Raw genomic sequence first — 19,519 nt, forward strand, 5'->3', positions numbered from 1 at the left:
GAAATGTATACATCTCTTCCAATTTGATGTTTGTTGTCCTCCTAGTTTCCTCTTTAAATGTTGTGGGGATGGTCTGGCGTATTTGAGTTTCATGCCAAGCACTCTACAAACTCTTTTTCCCCCTCTACTGCTTCTTGTTCATTTATGAGGCAGTATTGCTCCTAATCTTCTACCTTCTTTCTCCATAGGTTTTAGTAAATGAGTTAACATTCTAAACTGTTTTGGCCCTTGTCTTCCACTTCTTTTCTTTTGGTAAGGAGAGGAAACGTTTGCTGACTGGGGTGGTTTTGGGGTTCTTTTGTTTTCCTTGTTAGGGTAATTGCTTTGTATTGGTTAAACTTTTGTAGGAAATTATGCTAGTCAGTGTCATTGTTTTTTTCCTTTAGCCAGTTCTCATTAAAAAAAAATAGGTCAGGTTGAAGCTGTTGTGATTGCATGCCATATCATCTTCTCAAAGCCTTTTTTTTTCTTCCTCTAAGTTGGTGCCAATTTTGGTCTTTTCTGTAACAAGTGGATGGGTAGACTGAATAGACAGCTGATTCAGTCAATCAGTCAATAAACATTTATTAAGCACCTGTTATGTGTCAGGCACTGTATTAAGTGCTGAGGATCCAAAGAAAGACAAAAACAAAACAAACAAAACAAAAAATAGACCTTACTCTCAAGGAGCACACAAATCTAATGGGGAAGACAACATGCAAATAATTACGTACAAATGATATTGTTGTTGTTCAGTCATTTCAGTTGTGTCTGACTTTTTGTGACCCTATTTGGGGTTTTCTTGGCAAAGTTACTGGAGTGGTTTGATATTTCCTTTTCTAGCTCATTTTATAGATGAGGAAACTGAGGCAAACAAGGTTAAGTGATTTGTGCAGAGGCACGTAACTAGTAAGTGTCTGAGGCTGGATTTGAATTCAGGAAGATTGGTATTCCTGACTCTAGGCCCAGCACTCTATCCACTGTGCCACCTAGCTGCTCACAAATGATATATACAAGATAAATTGAAGGTAATCAATAGAAGGAAGGTACTAGCATTAAGAAGGGGATTCAGGAAAGGCTTCTTGTAGAAGGTAGTATTTTAGCTGGGACTTGAAGGAGGCAAAGATGAGGAGAGATAATTCCAGACATGGGGAACAGCCAGTGAAAATGCAGAGTTTAGACATGGAGTGTCTTGTTTGAGGAATAGCAAGGAGGACAGCATCCCTGGATCACAGAGTATATGGTGGGGACATGGTATAGTGGGACAGGAGGGAGTAAGATGTAAGAAAACGAAGGGGAGTAAGATGTTAGAAAACTGAAATGGTCAGATTATGAGAGCCTTTGAAGACCAAACAGATACTTTTATATTGTTACTAGAGGTGACGGGGAGCTCTTGGAGTTTATGGACTTTGGGGTAGTATAAGTAAATAGTCGGTGTCAATGTGTTTTCCTCTAGTCAGTCCTCCTTTTTTTTGAATATGTCAAGTTGGAGCTGTTGTAATTGCACATCATATCATCTTCTCATAGCCTTTCTTCTGAGTTGCTGATTTTGATATTTTCTCTGACAAATTAATGGGTTGACTACATAGGCAGCTGATTCAGAAAGGAATTCCATATTGGAAGCCTGTTGTTTCCTATTGAGATATAGTCAGTTTCATTTTTTGTGATGTTCAGTGCTCACCATCTTGTTCAATGCTTCTTTTAGAAAGTATTTATAAATATAGGCGTAAGGTTTATATATAGTCTATAAAGCCTCTTTCTTGATCTGGAACCTTATTTTCTGACATTTTTAGAATTATTCTTCCATGTACACATCTGTTTATTGGAGTCTCTGAATGTTAAAAGTATATATTGATTTAGTTTGAAATATCTTATTAAGTTATTTGTAGAATTTCTCTACTTCCTACAAGTTTTGGCATATAAGCTGTAGTTGCATTTTTTATTTTTATTATTATGGGTATCTTAAGTTCTCCGAGGTAAGATAGTCAAGTGTCCCACAAAATGATTATTTTTGAGGCTCTTCTTGGGTTGTATTAAGCCAACTCCTTTATTAGTCTCTCCAAGAGCTTGTAAACCGTTCTTCTTTTTTGCTCTACCTTCTTTATATCTTTTGGCATTGAAATATATTAGAAAGAGTGCTGGATTTGGAGAGAGTCTGCTTAGGTTTGCTTTCCATGCCTGTTGTCTACCACTCGCATAGTCTGGGTAAGTCATGTAACCTGTCAGAGCTCTCATTTTCTTATCTATAAAATGGGATAATAGTAACTATAATGCCTGCATTGCAGGAATATCCTTAAGGATCAAATGAGATAATGTATGTAGAGCACTTTGCAAACCTGATGAGCCACTATAAAGAAATCAACCATTATTATTCATTTGCATTGAAACAATCAATATTGACGTAGTTTAATTCCTCAGTAGTATATTTGCTCATGGTCATTAGACAGAGGTCTCTCATTTAAGTCTTCACAGTGAATATTTATAGCTGGTTTAAAATACATGTTTATCATCCTCTGTCCCCTTTTCTAACATTCCACTTTTCATTATTGTGGAAATGAAAGGAGGCCTCACAGGACTGAGGACGTTTCATTTTTCTTTGTTTTGTGGATTTGCACAGTCAAAAAATTCATCATCTACTGGCCACCCTACAGATGATGAGTTTCTTCATATTGAGCTAGGATATTCTTTGAATAGCAGGCTCAGCTTTTGACTGGGCTGTGATCAAACCTTTCCAGTGTGATAGAATCTGTCAGAGCTTGCACTCTTTTGGCATAATCACTATCCTACATGAGATTAATTGAATTCCAAGGAAAGAGAGATCACTTTGGGTTGGAATGCTATGGAAGGATTTATGGAAGAGGTGGCAATCTGCAGTGGTTATAATCAGGATTTTTTAAGAGCTGGAAAGGGACCTTTGAGGTCATGTAGTTTAATCATTTTATTTTATAGGTGAGGAAACTGAGGTTCAGAGAGGGAAGTAACTTGCCCCAGGTGCATGGCGAGACTATTATATTCTATAAAAGGAATGGCTTAAAAGTTTGAAGGAGTAACTGGTTAAAGCAAACTACATCTATAATGGGGAAGTGGGAACTTTTTATTTGCAACTTCGGTCATTTCTATAATTGCAAAGCATGTTTCATCTACTTAGAAATGCCCTCGATCAATAAACAAACATCCATTAGCACGTAGTATGTGCCAGGCACTGTGTATCTCACATAATGGGGATACAAAGGTAAGGCAAAAACAGTCCTACCTCAAGGAGCTTAATGTTCTAATGGGAAAGACAGGATGTACACATGTGATAGAGACAGAGTAGGGACAAGGACACTTTATAGGGGAAGGCACTTGGCAGGTGGAGAGACCAGAAGAAGCCTTTTGCAGAAGGTGGTATTTGAGTAGAGTCTTTAAGGAAGCTAGGAAGGAGAACATTCTAGGCTTGGGGAATAGTCAGTGCAAGGACACAGTAATGGGATAGAGTCATTTGTTAGGAACAATGTGTAGGCCATTATGGCTGGATTGTAGATTGTGTAGAGGGGAGTAGTGGGTAAAAAGACTGGAAAGATAAGAAGTCTTAAAGAACTTTAAAAGCCAAGTGGAGTTCATATCTGATCATAGAAATAATAGGATGTGACTAGAGTGGTACTGTGGTATAATATGATCATGCCTATGCTTTAGAAGATAAGTTTGGGAGATGTGGGAACGATGGGTTAGAGGTAGGGAGACCTTTGGCAGGGAGTACAATTAGAAGACTATTGCAGTATTCCAGGTGAAGGGTAATGACAGGCTGAACTAAAGTGATGGCTGCACAAATAGAGGGAAGAGACTTTATATGAGAAATCCGGTAAAGTAGAAATGAGAATATTGATATGGTTTGATTTCTCTAGTTGTTATGTCTGCTGGCTGGACAAAGATCTCACATTTAAATATTTATAGTTAATATTTATAGATCACCAAAAATATGTGGTAGTGGTGGTTGCTATCACAAAGATGTTTTCAGTGAGCCTGCAAAAGCTGAGCTTACATCCTAATTTGTCGTTCAGTCATTTCAGTCATGTCCAACTCTTTGTGACTCCATTTGAGGTTTTCTTGGCAAAGATACTGGAGAGGTTTGACATTTCCTTCTGCAGCTAATTTTACAGATAAGGAGACTGAAGCAAACAGGGTTAACTGATTTGCCCATGGTCACACAGCTAATAAGTGTCTGAAGCCAGATTTAAACTTATAAACAGGAGTCTTCCTGACTCCAACCCCAGTACTCTATCCATGGCACCATCTAGCTGCCCCAAAATATGTGGTACTGTGGCAAAAATCCTAAGAGAGGTTCTTTCCTTTTTCTGTGACTTTCTCTCTAGTTTAGAGAAGTCATGTAGAAGGTTTTTGTTATTGTGTTGATTATTGTGCCAATTGCAGAAAAACTATATAGTTGTACTTCCCCTTGCTCTTCAGGGAAAGTGGAGGATACTGGAGCTTTGGTGGTACAGCTATTTTGTTTTATTATGTGCATTCATTTAAGCACCCTGAATATTCTAGTGTAGTCAGTACAAATCAATTAAACATCAGGCAGTAATTAAGCATCTGTCATGTGACAGACACTATGCTAGGTGATAAAAACACAAAGACAAAAATGTACGTCCTTGATCTCAAGAAGTTTTTATGTGAGATATGTCTCTTAGCTTTAGTTTACTTATTCATAAAATGGGGATAATAATAATGTCTGGTAGTACTTACTTTATAGGATAGTTTTGAGTTTCAAATGCTGTAATGTATATAAACACACTTTGCAGAACTTTCAACAAGTTGCTTAACCTTTGTCTCAGTTTCCTCATCTGTCAAATGGAGATAATAATAGCACCTCCCTCACAGGTGGTTGTGAGGATAAAATGAGATCACATTTGTAAAGCACTTTACAAAACTTAAAGATATATATATGTATGGGCGCGTGCACACACACACACACATATATATATACTAGCTAATGTTATTATTAAATGTCAGTTGACATTATTTTGGTATCTTATAATGTTCCTCTGTGGAACATGGAAATATCCATGGAAAGACATAGATAGGAATTGTATAGAACGGGAGGGCTTGTATTCGTCACTGCTGAACATGGTATCCAGATCATGAATACATAGAAACATATCATAATTTCAATATAATCATAGCTCTTAGAGCTGTACAGGACCTTTGAGATTATCTAGTTCAGGCTCCTCTTTTACTGTTTTTTAAGGTAAGGAAACTCAGAAATAGTGTTGCCTTATCACTGAGAGGTACAACCAGAGATCCTGAAGGATGTGAGGATTCTCTGGAATTAATTATTTTGTGTGTCTACCTGCTGCATGTCTATTTTACTCCAAAACTTCAAAAGATTTGGGCTTTCATTAGACTGGTTACTCTTTCTACCTCTACAGATTACAATCACCAGAGATTGTTTCATGATTTTCTGTGAAAATCAAAATTAAATCAAACAAATTTATCACTTATTGATCTCACTTCTGGTGATAAAATTTGTTTTGAATACTTACTGGGATAATAATCAGTCACACTCATATAGAGGAAGTGTGGTGTAATAGAAAGAACACTAGATTGGGAGTTAGGGACCGTGGATTTGACTATTGACTGCCAGTTATTCCCTTTGTGACCTTGGGCAAGTCACTCCATCTTTTTGGACCTCAGTTCCCTGATCCATAAAATGAGATTGGATTAGGTCAGGGGTTCTTAATTTTTTTTGTATCGTGGATGCCTTGGCAATCTGGTGAAGCCTGTGGACTTCTCAGAATAATATTTTTAAATGTATCCAATAAAATACATATGATTACAAAGGAAACCAATTATATTGAAAATAAAAGTATAATATTTTTTCCCATCCAACTTCCTGGACCCCTTTAAATGGACCCTAGGTTAAGAACTCTGGATTAGGTGATTTCTAAGGTCACATCGAGCTTGAAAAGTGGATAGTGATGATTTATTTATTTTTTTTTTTTAGGTTCCCACAATTACCAAAAACTTTAATCTTTTGCTATGTGATGATTTATTATAATTTGCAAAGTACCCTCCTCAAAACAATCCTGTTAGTTAGGTAGTTTCATTTTATAAGTGTATTCCGGACGTTGGGGCTGGCTTGTGCCAGTGTACAGAGGTGGGGGGCAATGGTTTATCAAGTCAGAGGAATAGTTAGTATGCCAAATGGTGAGACTGTAGAATAGGTGAATGGGAGTAATGTAAAATAAGGCTGGAAAAATTGATTGAAGTCGGGTTATGGATTGTCATAATCTTAAATACCAGGCTAATAAGGAGTTTGTATTTTATCCCAGAGACAATTAGGAGACATTGAAGGTTTTTGAGCAGGGGAATGACATGATTGAATTTGTGCCTTAGGAAGATTGTTTTGGCAACTGTGTTGTGGATGGATTTGGAGAGGAGGAAAGAGACTGAAATCTGGGAGACCAATTAGGAGGTTATTATAATCTTCCAGGTGAGTGGTGATAAAGGTCAAAACTAGGGTTGTGCTAATGTCAGTGGGGAGTAGGGACAGAGTTGAGAGATTTTATGGAAACAGAATTGACATCTTTTGGTGTAATTTGTTGAGTTCCCAAAATAGTTACCCCAGGCTTAAGGTGCTCTCTGAGTCCATATCCACATGATAGCTCATGAGGCCCAAATGGTGTTTCTTTTTTTTTTTTTAAATCAATGAAAGGAAACATTTAGTTCAAAGAAAGGCATATAATGAAATAACATAGTAACACAATTTGAAATAAAAAATTCCTTCTATAAATATGCTATACCTTTTCCCACAAATATATACATATCAGTAGTAAGAATGAGCATGAAAGGGACTGTGCATGAGGGCCCCAAATGTGGAAAATATGTATAGAAGGACACTTTGTACGTCTGATATGGCAGGATCCATGTCTTCTGATGATGTCATCATCTTGCTCTCACTAGGCTTATTCTTTGATGAACACTGTGTATCTGCTGGATGCATTCCTCCACTAAGAACTGCTGGGCTCTCAGTCAATGCTTCTGTGCTCATCTCTTTAAGGTTAGTCTCAATCTGCGAACTATGGCTAAAACCTCATGCTAATAGCCACTACACACAGCTAACAAAAGCTAAATAGAGTGCTCCCAAGCTAAGATTAAGTCTTTCCTTTTTGACCCTTGGACTAGACTGGAAATCAAAGCCTTCTGTCACAGATAATTATGTGGTTTGGGGTTAAGACAATTTGACATATTCCTTAGATTTCCTTTGGCTTAGCTGCAAATTATTTTGAGCCATAACAAAAGGTAGGCTAAGGACACTAGGTTCTAGCCTAAATTCCTGTGTTTATTATGCATATCAGTGTGTAGCAAAGTCTTGAGTGCTTTATGCTGTATTTATGACTTATAAACAATTTTGGTATAGTTATAACATAATGCTAAAATATGTATCGTCTTTGATATTTCCATTTAGAAGTCACTACAAGTCTTACAAGTCTAAATTTTCCAACAATCTGTTCTGTTTTTTTCTTGCTTATCTTCTTTGTTAGGATTATCCATCTCTGAGAGAGAAATATTAAAGATTCCTACAATTGTACTATGACTTTTTTTTGCAGTTTGTTTAGTTTTTTCTCTAAGAACTTAGATGTCATACCATAAATAGATATGTAATAGAGTATTGTTTCTTTGTCTTTCCTTAACTTATAATATAGTTTCCCTATTTATTTCTCCTGACTTGTCAATTTTAATTATCGCATTATCTGAAATGATGATTATAACTGTTACTTTTTTAGTTGATTGAAGCATAGTAAATTTTGTTTCAGTCTAATTCAATATGTATTAAGTATCTGCTATGTACAAACAACTGTTTTAGGTGCTATAGTGGCTATAAAAATAAGCCAAAAAAACCAAATCTTTCTCTCAATGTGTATCAGCTCTCATTTTCATACAAGAAATGTATGTAATGTAAATAAATGGAAAAACGTACAAACTCAACATTATAACTTTAACTGTGAATGGATGAAATAAAATAATAAGAAAAACAATAAAATAATGAGAATGAAATCCAATAAAATAATACACACAAATGCCAACAATTTGTTGTATATAAGAAACACAATTGTTGCCTTTCTTAATCCATTCACATTTAAGGTTACAATTATTGTTTATTTTCCTCCATTTTTTTTCTTCCTCTTCTTTAAAGGAAGTACATGGTCTCCTCTCCTACAGACCTTCTCCCTTCCCTCCTGTTACCTTGCCTTAGCCCGTTTCTTGAATTTAACTGTAATACTATTCTCTCTTTCTTATATCTTTTTTATCTTCCTTATTCTCTAACAAGGTAAGAGTAGAGTTTACAATCTTGCTCTTCTCCTTCCCCTCCCCACCATTTCACTCTCTTAATTTCAGTAATATTCAATTGTGGATCCCCTTTTGCAAGAAATGTTAATTTGCTTCATCCTTTTCCATAGTCCTTTCCTCTTCTAGGCTACTCTGCAGTCCATTTTTCTATTCATTTGTGTTGCATTTATGGCATACATTTTTTTTATTTTTCAATGCCCTTTACATAAAATGGAGCTTTTAGAAGGCAAATTTCTTCTAACCAGCCAGTCTATTAGTTTGATTGTGATTGTGATTGTGCTATCCATTTTCTCCTTCCCTATCCCTTTTTAATTTTTTTCCCAAAAACATTTGTATTGGTGCTTCTAAGGGGTCACTCTCAGAAATATTAATTTATGAATGAGGCATTGTGGTTGAAATCAATCTGTATTTTTAATAGAATTTACATTGTACAAAAATGTTTCTCTCTTTTCCTCTCCTTGTAATTTTTGTTACTTTAAGTTTTTTTAATGTTATGTTTTGAGATTGTGGGGTTGAGACAAACTCTCACTGCATCATCTTTCTGGAAGAGGACAGTGCAATGGATGAATTGGTTAAGTTTAGGTTCAAGACTGTGAAGGGAGGAAAGTTGTGTCAGATTGGGTCAGATTCTGACCAGGGAGGACAGTGAGGGATAGGATTAGGACAAAGAAAGTTAAGAGGAGTAAGGTAGTGGGTGAGGTTAGATGAGGAGATTGTGATCAGAGAGGAGAATTTCAAAGTTCAAAGTATGGAGGCAGAATTCCTTTGGGTGTGACCCTTTGAGTATCTGAGCTGATGTAGATTTATAAGTCATAAAGAGTTCAGGAGGCTGATGAACCGGGAGGCCATTTGAAGAGACTTTATTGTTGTTATTGTTCATCCTTCATTCTCGAAGACCAGTGACTTGCAAATGAGTTGGATTTAAGTTGTCAGCCTCACTCTTCCAGAGTCTTCAAAGTCCAGGGGCATATGAAAGTCAAGATGACTGGTGAGGGCCCAGGATGCAGTAGGTGACTTTGGCCTTTCTAAATTAAGTTCTTTCCCAGGTCTCTATTTGTCTGAGACAATGCCCATTCAATAACTAAGGGCTGGGTAAGAATTGAGACACAAGATGACCTGCTTTACCATCACAAAAATAGCAGAGAGGGGAAGACCCTCAGAGTTTCTGGCCAGAACAGAAAATAATTGCTATTTACATACATTCTAAGCCACCAAAACCTAAACTATGAGCAACAGAGGCTTGGGCTGGGAGCTGTTTTTTGGCCATTTAGTGAAAGCCAGAGTGATTTGGGTTTAACTGCTTAGTCAGGTAGTTTTGAGTCATAATGGGCTTTTTTTAGGGGGGAGTGAGGCAATTAGGGTTAAGTGATTTGCCCAGGTCACACAGCTAGTAAGTGTCAAGTGTCTGGTCTGAGACTGGATTTGAACTCAGGTCCTCCTGACTTCAGGGCCAGTGCCCTATCCATTGCGCCACCTACCTGCCCCCACAATGGGCTTTTAAAAATCCTGTTTTTTTCAGAGCTATATTTCAAGAAATCATAAATGAAAATTGCACAGAAGAAAAGAAAATTGTCCCACTTTTTTAAAACAAAAAAATAATAAAAATAAATAGAAAAGAATTGAGGAGGAGGAAGGAGGAAAAGGAGAAGAAGAAGGAAAAGAAGAAGAAAGAAGAAAGAAACAACTAACTTTACTGGTCAGGGCCTAGGGTGGAAAAAGACTTATAAGTCGTTGACCTCAACCACTTCTGTGATCTTGGCCAAATCACTTACCCTCCCTGAGCTTCTTTTTCCACATCTGTAAAGTGATAGGGATCTACTAGATCACCCCTATGGTCCCTATCACCTTTATGTCCTATAGTCTTTTAAATGAGGGTAACCTGCAATTTGGAGGAGGATAGCAACAAAGATCTTGCCAGGTTAATATCAGAACAGAAGGTGTACTTCAAATGAGGAAAGCTTGCTGATGATAGGGAAAGTCTAGAAGTGTCAGTGTCAGGCAATAAACATTTATCAAGCTCCTGTTATGTGTCAGGCACTGGGCTAAAGGATACAAAGAAAGCTAAAAGACAGTCCCTGCTCTCAAGGAGCTCACGGTCCAATAGGGGAAACAACATGCAGACAACCATGTGCAAACAAGATATATACAAGATAAATTGGAAATAATGAACAGAGGGAAGGCATTAGAATTAAGGGAGAATAGGGAAAGGCTTCCTGAAGATGGGATTTTAACTGGACCTTAAAGGAAGCCAGGGAAGCAGGGGGATGCCGATGATGCTGGAGAGGATTCCGTGTGGAACATTAGTAAGTGCTAGTTGACTTGGCTGGCTTGGGCTATGCAAAGAGATGAAGTGAAAAAACTTAAACTTAAAATAGTTTTGTTTAAAGGATGAATGATCTGAAATATTGACTCCTAAACCACTTAAAGTTTGTACTGGCTTATTTTGTAGATGATGGCATACTTTTTTGATTGACATATAGTTAAGGTATCTTGGTTAAACCACCCTAGTAAGCTTAAAGTTTCTCTGCCCCTGGACCTCTTCTGATGAAGTTGATTAAGGATTCATGACTTTGGAATTAGAATGCAGATAAGCCTAGAACACTCAAAATTATTGAAGTTGAAACCATTGTTTGTTTGTTTTTTTTCAGATTGATATTGCGCACTCTGTATTGAGTTCTTAGTCTTTTTTTGTATTATAGACCCCTTCTCAGAATAATGTTTTTAAATGCACAAAATAAAATACGTAAGATTATGAAGGAAACCAATTAAATTGAACTATAGTTACCAATTTTTTAAAAAAGTTCACCCTAGATTAAGAACTCCAGCTCTATAATATGAATTAATAAGCTGTAGACCAAGTTAAACTGATGAAAATTGGTTCTTCTTGCCTGGAACACACTCCTTTTCCATATTTAGAATATATACACTTAAAACTCTAGGATGGCTGCCCTAAGTTCAAGAAATCATTAGAAGCCTAGTTCGTGAGCTTTGAAGCAAAACAGCATGACAGAGACAGCCCTAGCAGCCAAAGACTTAAGCTGAAGCCAGAAGCTGGAAACAGAGCAGCACCCGCTGGATCACTCGTGGCAAGTGTTCCCAGAGGGAGCGGTGCAATGGCATCACCTGAAGAAGGCCCTTTCACAGAGCCGTGTGGTGCTCCTTCACATTTGCAACCTGGCTACACGTGATCCCTCAGTATCTACTCCATGTGTGTCCATTCTCCCCACTAATGACGTATGTATATGGGAGAACTTTATTATTGACGTTTTTCTTACTATGGCATTTCATTTAATGTCTTTGATATGAACTAATTCTGACTTCTAGATATTTAAAGGGATATCAGAACTGGAAACAAAGTAGATGTCAAGGGCAACTCATGACTGTTACAAGGCTGCTGGTGTTTTCAGTGATGTCACTGCGTTGCTCCCTCTGGGAATGTTTGCCAGGAGTCGTCTAGTGGAGGCAGTTCTGTTTCCAGCTTATGGCTTTAGCTTAAGTCTTTGGCTGTAGGGCTATCTTTGTTGTGTTCCTTTGGTTCAAAAGCAAAAGAATTTGTTTTTAAAAGAAAAAAGTTGTCAGAACTGGGAACAATGTAGATGCCCATTAATTGGGACAATTGCTAAACAAATTGTGGTACCTGATTGTAATGGAATATTACTATGCAATAAGAAGCAACGAATATGAAGATTTCAGAGAAGCATGGGAAGATTTATATGAACTGATATACATTGAAGTAAACAGAACCAGGGAAACCATATACATGACTTCAACTACATAAATATGACAAAAAAAAGAACAAAAAACCTCAAACTGAATACAGCTAAATTATAATGACAAAACTTTTCCCTGAAAAAGAGAGGAGAATATTCACTTCCCCCCTTTGCAGAGGTGAGGGATTATGGGTATGAGGCATGATGCAAACTTTCAAATTCAGTTGATGTGTTAGTTTTCCTAAACATCCTTTATTCCTTCTTTTTTTATTTCAAAGAATGACTTGTTGAGGAGGAGAGGGAAAATGTATTTGGAAATGAAGGTGATGTAAAAACAAAAACATCAACTTAAAAGAATAGCAGAGCAACTGCTCTAGCTATGTGCCAGCAAAAAACCTTACCTATAGAAAAAGACCTTCTTGGCTTTTCTTCCCTTACAAAATGAATTGCTTTGTTATCCTAGAGTCTTGGCTATGCAGCATCTCGTTCCATAAACAGAACATTCTCAACCCTGAAGCCCCCAGTACTTTGGAGCAGGGTAAGGATTTTCCTAGCTAAGTAGCTCAGGCTCAGTTCTTCCTGATCACTGAGTTTAGGATGACCTCACTCTAGCTAATGGTGAACATTGCCCATGTCTTCAGATTTTAATTTCTGAAGCTATGCTATAAGCCCTGAAGGGGCTATTTACCCAATAACTAGCAAACAGCTCTGGTTTTGGCTCTTCTCTTTTTTCCAGTCCTCAACCTCTTCTATTCTTCCACGTAGGTAAGTGGGTAGGGGAAAAAGCCTGGACAGAGCTAAGCCCAGGAAACGAAATTATCTTCTCCTTGCTCAGCAACATTCCTAGCCTTTCATATGTAGATGTGGTCAGACAAGGGAAATGAGGTTCTGGGCTTAGCTTTACGTTAGATATAAAATGCTGTTCTCATGGGCCTGGCAATTGAGTATATGTTATTTGTCTGAGGACCAGCTTACATTCTTAGTTCAGAGAGGTTCATTATCAGATAATGGCATTTTTGGCCACAGCACAAAGACTGCAGCATAGAGAAAGGACTGTCTTTATTAAAGGAGACAGTATTTACACAGTTGAAATGCGACTGATCCATGGAATCATCTCCTCAGAGAACTGGGGTGGACTTCAACTGACCTTTTGTCCAGCTTGTCCCTGAAAAGTAATAAATACAATATCCCTGACAAGAAATTCTCTAGTCGCTACTTGAAGATGTCAAATGATGGGGAGCCCTGTTACATCCTCAAGCAATCCATTCCACATTTGCACGGCTCTAATTGTTAGGAAGTTTTCCCTTCAATTGAGCTGACAATTTCACTGCAGCTTCCACCCATTGCTTCTGTGGCTGCCTTTTGAGGGCAAGTGTAATCTCTTTTCCACATAATGAGTGGTAATGTGGGCTGGTGGAGAGAGTACTGATTTTCAAGTTTGAGGACCCAGCTTTGGATCCTAGCTCTGCTGCTTATTCTACTGCTCTTTGGGCAAGTCACTTCATTTCTTTGAGTTTTTTTGTTTCTTTTGTCTGGAAAATGTGGGGAGGGGGGAAGGAAGTATATTAGATGATATCTAAGGTCCCCATAACTCAGAATCCTTTTAAATACTTGCGGACAGCTATCATGAGTCAACTAGGTCTTTTCTACTAGGCAAAATATTCCCAATTCTTTCAACTTATTGTCCCATAACATGGTTTTGAATACTCTCAGCATTTTGATTGTCTTTTGCTAGACTCATTCCAGGTTGTCATTTTATCCATTCTTAAATATAGAGCTCCAAATATGGTCTGACCAAGGGCAGAGGACTGCAAAACAATCACTTTCTCAAAACTCTGACACTAAGCTTCCATTAATGTGACCTAAGGTCATATGAGCTTCTTCAGCCGTCATGTCCCATTGTTCAATCGGGTGATCAGTAAACATTTATTAAGTGTCTACTATGTGCTAAGCACATTATTGACTCATAAGATGTGAAGTAGTGGCTTCAATTTATGATATTCGTGTGATTATAAATTGGACCCACTCATTTTGGAGATCTGTTGATCTCCCAACTATTCCCAATCATACTCATTAGAATATCTTTTTACTTTCTCTATTTCCTAGTAGTCATAATTTTTTTAGTTCTGTTTTTGCCACATTAATGATGACTATTGCTGATTGTTATTTAGGCACATGGCCAAATATTAGTGGGGAATGTGATTTCCTTTACAGCTTTTGAAGAGGAGAAAAATCACTCACCTGTCCATTATTTCAAAAAGTATATTAGTAGATGATTCACAGTGACACGCTCACCTTCCCTCAGAGTTGGGGTTTTTGCTTAGGGGATTTTTCTGTCAGGTATTTTTTCCTTATCTTTTGTATATTAAAAGAATGAAGGCAGTAGTGCTTGGGGAAACCAGTGACCATGCTTTCAAGGGAATTGTATAGTCTTTGAGCTGTGTGCATTAGTTTAGTTCCATCTTGGTTTCCTGTAGTCACAGCTTGCTTTGCTTTGTCCTCCCATTTCTTTCTTGCTAAGAAGAAAAGCTAATTTTACAATACAACGTAATGTAACAACATTTATTAAGTGGCACAATGTGTTAATGTGTTAAGCACTGAGGAAGACACAAAGTTTAGGTAATCTCGTATGCATGGTGACTTGGAATTGAAATAATGTCATCCAGTATGTAAATCAGTTTTGGAGACTATTGGTCTGTTTTTAGTGTTTTCTGGCAAGGATTTAAAATACACATATGTATGTTTTATATGTGTGTATGTGTGTATTCGTATATATGTACATATGTGTGTATATGTATGTTACATATAATATAAATACATATTTGTCTGAGGACCAGCTTACATGCTTAGTTCAGAGATGTTCATTATCAGGTAATGGCATTTTCGGCCACAGAACAAAGACTGTCTACTGCAGAATAGAAAAGCACATATGCACATATATATATATATTTCTTTTAGAAGTTTCTCAAATTAAATTGGGATAACAATAATAGCTAGCATTTATGTAGCACTTTAAGGTTTGAAAAGCACTTTAGAAACATAGCTAGGAAGTGTCAGAGGCAGAATTTGAACTGAGATCTTTTTGACTCTGGATCCAAGCTCCACCTTGCTGACTTTAGACCTGTGATTTCATTTGTATAGGGAACTAATAGGTAAGGAAACTCCTTCTACTAATAGAGGTTGATACCTTTTCTACAATTTTTAGTCTTAGAAAGTTGCCCAGAGCATGGAGATTATGAACCAATTGGAACATTTTCTAATGAAGGCCATGCTACCTTGCCGCTGTATCAAAGACAAGAACTTTGACCTTTACAAAAACAGACTAGAAGTTTCACTGTTGTTATAGCTTCAATGAGAGAAATCAGACTTTTTCTCCATAAAGGTACTAATATTCATAGTTGAAATGATGTTTGATCTGAAAGCCTAAATCAGAGGTGGGGAACCTGCAACCTTGAGGCCATATGTGGCCCTCTAGGTCCTCAAGTGCAATCTTTTGACTGAATCCAAACTTCACAGAACAAATCCCCTTGATAAAAGAATTTGTTCTGTAAAACTTGGACTTAGTTAAAAGGCCATACCCAAGGATCTAGAAGGCCATAAACTCCCCACCCCTGGCCTAAATCTTTACAATTAGAAGAACATAAGGGGCAGCTAGGTGGTGCAGTGGATGGAGCTCTGGCCTTGGAGTCAGGAGGACCTGAGTTCAAATTCAGCCTCAGACACTTGACACTTATTAACTGTGTAACCATGGGCAAGTCACTTAAACCTGATTGCCTTACCAAAAAGCAAAAAAACCAAAAACAACAACAAAAAAAAACCATAATATTTTCTACAAAACTATTAGGCCATGCTTCATTGCATTCATAGATATTTAGCTATACCAAACTTTTAAAATTAAAATGACTACACATTTTAACAGAGTTAGACATTAATTTGTCTTCCCTGGAGAGGGAAGTAGTCAGAGTTCCGTTTACAATCACATTCTCTCATAGGAAACATACAAGTTTCCTCAAGAAAGAGTTACCTTTTTTGCTTTACCTGTGAATTAACCTGGAAGGTTAGTATGGTCTAGTGTATGTATGGTATAGTATAGTATGGTGTATAGTAGTATGGTATAAGAGAAAGAGCGCAGGACTGGGAGGATACCAGGACCTCACAGTCAGTATGCCAGAGGGACGATTCAAATCCAGCTCTTCTACCTTTGCAGTTGGCTCTCTGGCCCCTGTGCCAGGTTGGCTCTGTTTCTCAGGTAAAGGAAATTAAAGATACTTAGCCTTTCCTGAAGTCCTCCTCTAGTGCTGTTGTGTGTGGAGGTAACCTTCAGTTCTTGGGAGCTATGGGAGCAGAACATAAGCTCTAGCTAGCAAATACCACCATGTTGAAGGGCTTCGGGTGTAAATCTGGTGGCAGACTCTTTTATAGCCTTACTAAATTTGTAGATGTTTGTCACTAGAAAGTAAAAAATGATGGTTTTCTGAGGAAATTATGGATTTTTTGAAGTATATAAGAAAGATATGTAGAAGTCAAATATTAGAGTTAGAAGCTAGAGATTATCAAAGTAACATTTTCATTTTTTTATGTGAGGAAACTGAGGCTTTGAGTAATGAATGACTTGTACAGTCATACAGCTAAATGTGAGAACTGGGACTCAAATTTATGGCTTCTGATTGCAAGGCTAGCGCTGTTTTGGCCCTATCACACTAGGAGCCTTTTACAGTAGAGGATCACAGACAGTCTTCTGCGTTGTTGTGTTCAGAAAATTCATAAATAGCCTCATATGACATTAAGCTGTCTTCATGATACATCATTTGGCTCATCAAGATTACAAAGGATAATTTTTTTTCTTACGTATTTTAGAAAATAGTGAAACAATTATTTTTAGTTAAAATCAAAATTGAGTCAACTATACATTTTTCTCAGACTAGTCATCTTTAACCGTAGAGTAAGAACAGTAGTAATTACAGCCCTACATAACCTGCCCCTGTCCTCTTTTTAGTCTTATTCTGTCTACCACACCCCCCATACCTCCTACCATGTGTGATCCAATGGACACTGGTCTCTTTGCTTTCCTCAAACAAGACACTCCATCTCCAGACTCTGGGCGTTTTCACTGGCTCTTCCCCATGCCTCGAAGGCTCTCTCTCTTCATCTTGGCCTTCCGAGTTCCCTGGTTTCCTTCAAGCCCTCATTAAAATCCTTTCTTCTAAAGGAAGCCTCCCCTGATCTCTCTTAATTCTAATGCCTTTTCTCTGTTGATTATCTCTAATTTATCCTGTATATATCTTACTTATACATAGTTGTTTACATGTTGCCTTCCCTGTTGTACTGAGCTGCTTGAGAGCAGGGACTGTCTTTTAACCTTCTTGGAATCTTTAATGATCTGCAGAGTGGTTGGCACATAGTAGGCACTTCATAAATGTTTGCTGACTCCCTGAAATGCTTTAGAATGCAAAAGTAATAAATTCTAAGCAAATAAAGATCAGCATATATTGGTGATGTGCTTGGTCATCATCATCATCACCATCGTTAGAATAATCAACAAACAGTCCCCACTGAAGTTAGCTTATCATAGGAGGTACATCTTCTTGATGACACCGCTTGATGAGGAACTAAGATCAATTCCTAGAGACAGAAACATCCTTTCCAACTCAGTGATTGAGTTTTAACTGTTTAAACTTTCTGATATGGAGCTACAGTCCTGGAGAAAGAAATAAAACCCCTTGCTCTTATACAAATAGACTGTAGACCTTGTAATAATAATAAATTCACATTTGTATAGCCCTTTATGGTTATTTCTTCATAGCAGGCATATGAGTCAGGTAGTGCAGGTATTTTTATGTCTGTTTTACAGATGAGAAAATTGAGGGTTAGAGTGTTAAGTGATGTGATCATACTTGCACGGCAACAGTGGAACTTGGTGTCGAACCTAGGTCTCCTCCAAGTCCAGTGCTCTTTCTGTTATACCATATCATCTCCTGAGGTTAATTTATATGTAAAGCAGAATAGGTAACTTTTTTTAAGGGAAGTTATGTATTTCCTATGAGAGAATGTGGTTGTAAACGGAACTATGTATGACCACTAGTCATTTCCACTAGGAGAGCCTCTCCAGGGAAGTCAAATTCATGTCTAACCCTGTTAAATTGTGTAAAGTCATTTTAATTTTAAAAGTTTGATATAGCTAAATACCTACGAATGCAATGAAGGATGGCCTAATAGTTTTGGAGAATGCTGAAGTACTATGTTCCTCTAATTGGAACGGGTTTAGGCTTTCAGATCAAACATCATTTCATCTACAAATATTGGTACTTTTATGGAGAAAAAGACTGATTTCTCCTACTGAAGCTGTAAGAACAATGAACTTTCTAGTCTGTTTGTCTAAAGGTTAGAGTTCTTATCTCTTGAAACAGAGTATCAGGGTGGCAGGGCCTTCGTTAGAAAATGTCCTACTTGCGGGCAGCTAAGTGGCGCAGTGGATAGAACACTGGCCATGAAGTCAGGAGGACCTGAGGTCAAACCCGGCCTCAGACCAAACACTTGACACTTATTAGCTGTGTGACCCTGGGCAAGTCACTTAACCCCAATTGCCTTAAGAAAAAAAAAAAGAAAAGAAAAAAAGAAAGTGTCCTACTTGGCTCATGATTCTGTCAGTATTTGGTCAAATAGTGTGAAGCGCCATGTTGCATGTCAGCAGCTGGTTTTGTAGCCCTAATAACAGACACCTTTAGAGAGAGATATTTTGATCAATATTGTTCTTAGGGATCCAGAAGAACACAAGGAGATCTGGTGTAGAAATGAAGCAATTTCAGATACAGAAAATGTTGAGTTGGAAGCTAGAAACTACTATGGCCAGGCCATTGTAGGACCTAGCATTTTCAGCATGGCATTTAGTCTCTTTGGCACAATTATACCTGAAACTACAAAAAGTATACTTAATTTTTTCTCCTCATGCTTATTTGCATTTTTACTGCCACAATAACTTGGGAAGTCATCTCTAGCCCTAGACAGCATTGTTGGCAAGAGTAGGAATCAATCTAGAGACTCCTTGGGTTTCTCATTGCAACCAAAGCTTAAGTACTGGTTCCCCTCAGTGTATATGAATAAAAGTATGTGTTTACAGAAAGGATTTTTTTTTCTAGTCCTCATCTTTGCATTTATTTCACACTCTAATATGTCACAGTTATTTGTCTTTTCTTTCCCATATCCCTATCCCAATTGAGAACTAAGTCTGGGTCATATTTGTTTTTCAGGAGCTGAGTACAGGTCCTTGAACATAGTAGGTGCTTAATAAATGCTTGTTGAATTGTGTTTGAGAAGTTCTGACCAGGGAAGGAGGGGGAGGGAGATTGTGGCGGCTACTGACCACGAGGGTTTCTGTTTGTATTGAATACAACCAAGGAAGTACCCTGGCCAGATGTGTATGTTTAGAGATCTCTCTTTAGTTCTTCCTCAGTATTAATTTCCATCCTCAGGAATGGAAACCCAGAAACATTTTTTCT

At 37.6% G+C, this 19,519-nt stretch overlaps 1 protein-coding gene across 6 annotated transcripts in view; it reads left to right on the top strand.

Annotated features, from left to right (window-relative positions):
- The window catches only part of TRAF3 (TNF receptor associated factor 3), a 155,047-nt gene that overhangs the window by 23,988 nt on the left and 111,540 nt on the right, over positions 1-19,519 (top strand). For 4 of the 6 annotated variants that reach the window (XM_027849310.1, XM_027849311.1, XM_027849312.1 and 1 more), the window contains one exon: positions 6,925-7,021. The exons of the other annotated variants lie outside the window; for them this stretch is intronic. The gene's annotated coding sequence lies outside the window, so the exon portion shown is untranslated. The remainder of the gene's footprint in view (positions 1-6,924; positions 7,022-19,519) is intronic. 6 annotated transcript variants of the gene reach the window in all.

The sequence above is a fragment of the Vombatus ursinus genome, unplaced genomic scaffold (assembly GCF_900497805.2).
Source record: "Vombatus ursinus unplaced genomic scaffold, bare-nosed wombat genome assembly UNPS02007284.1, whole genome shotgun sequence".
Classification (NCBI taxonomy): domain Eukaryota; kingdom Metazoa; phylum Chordata; class Mammalia; order Diprotodontia; family Vombatidae; genus Vombatus; species Vombatus ursinus.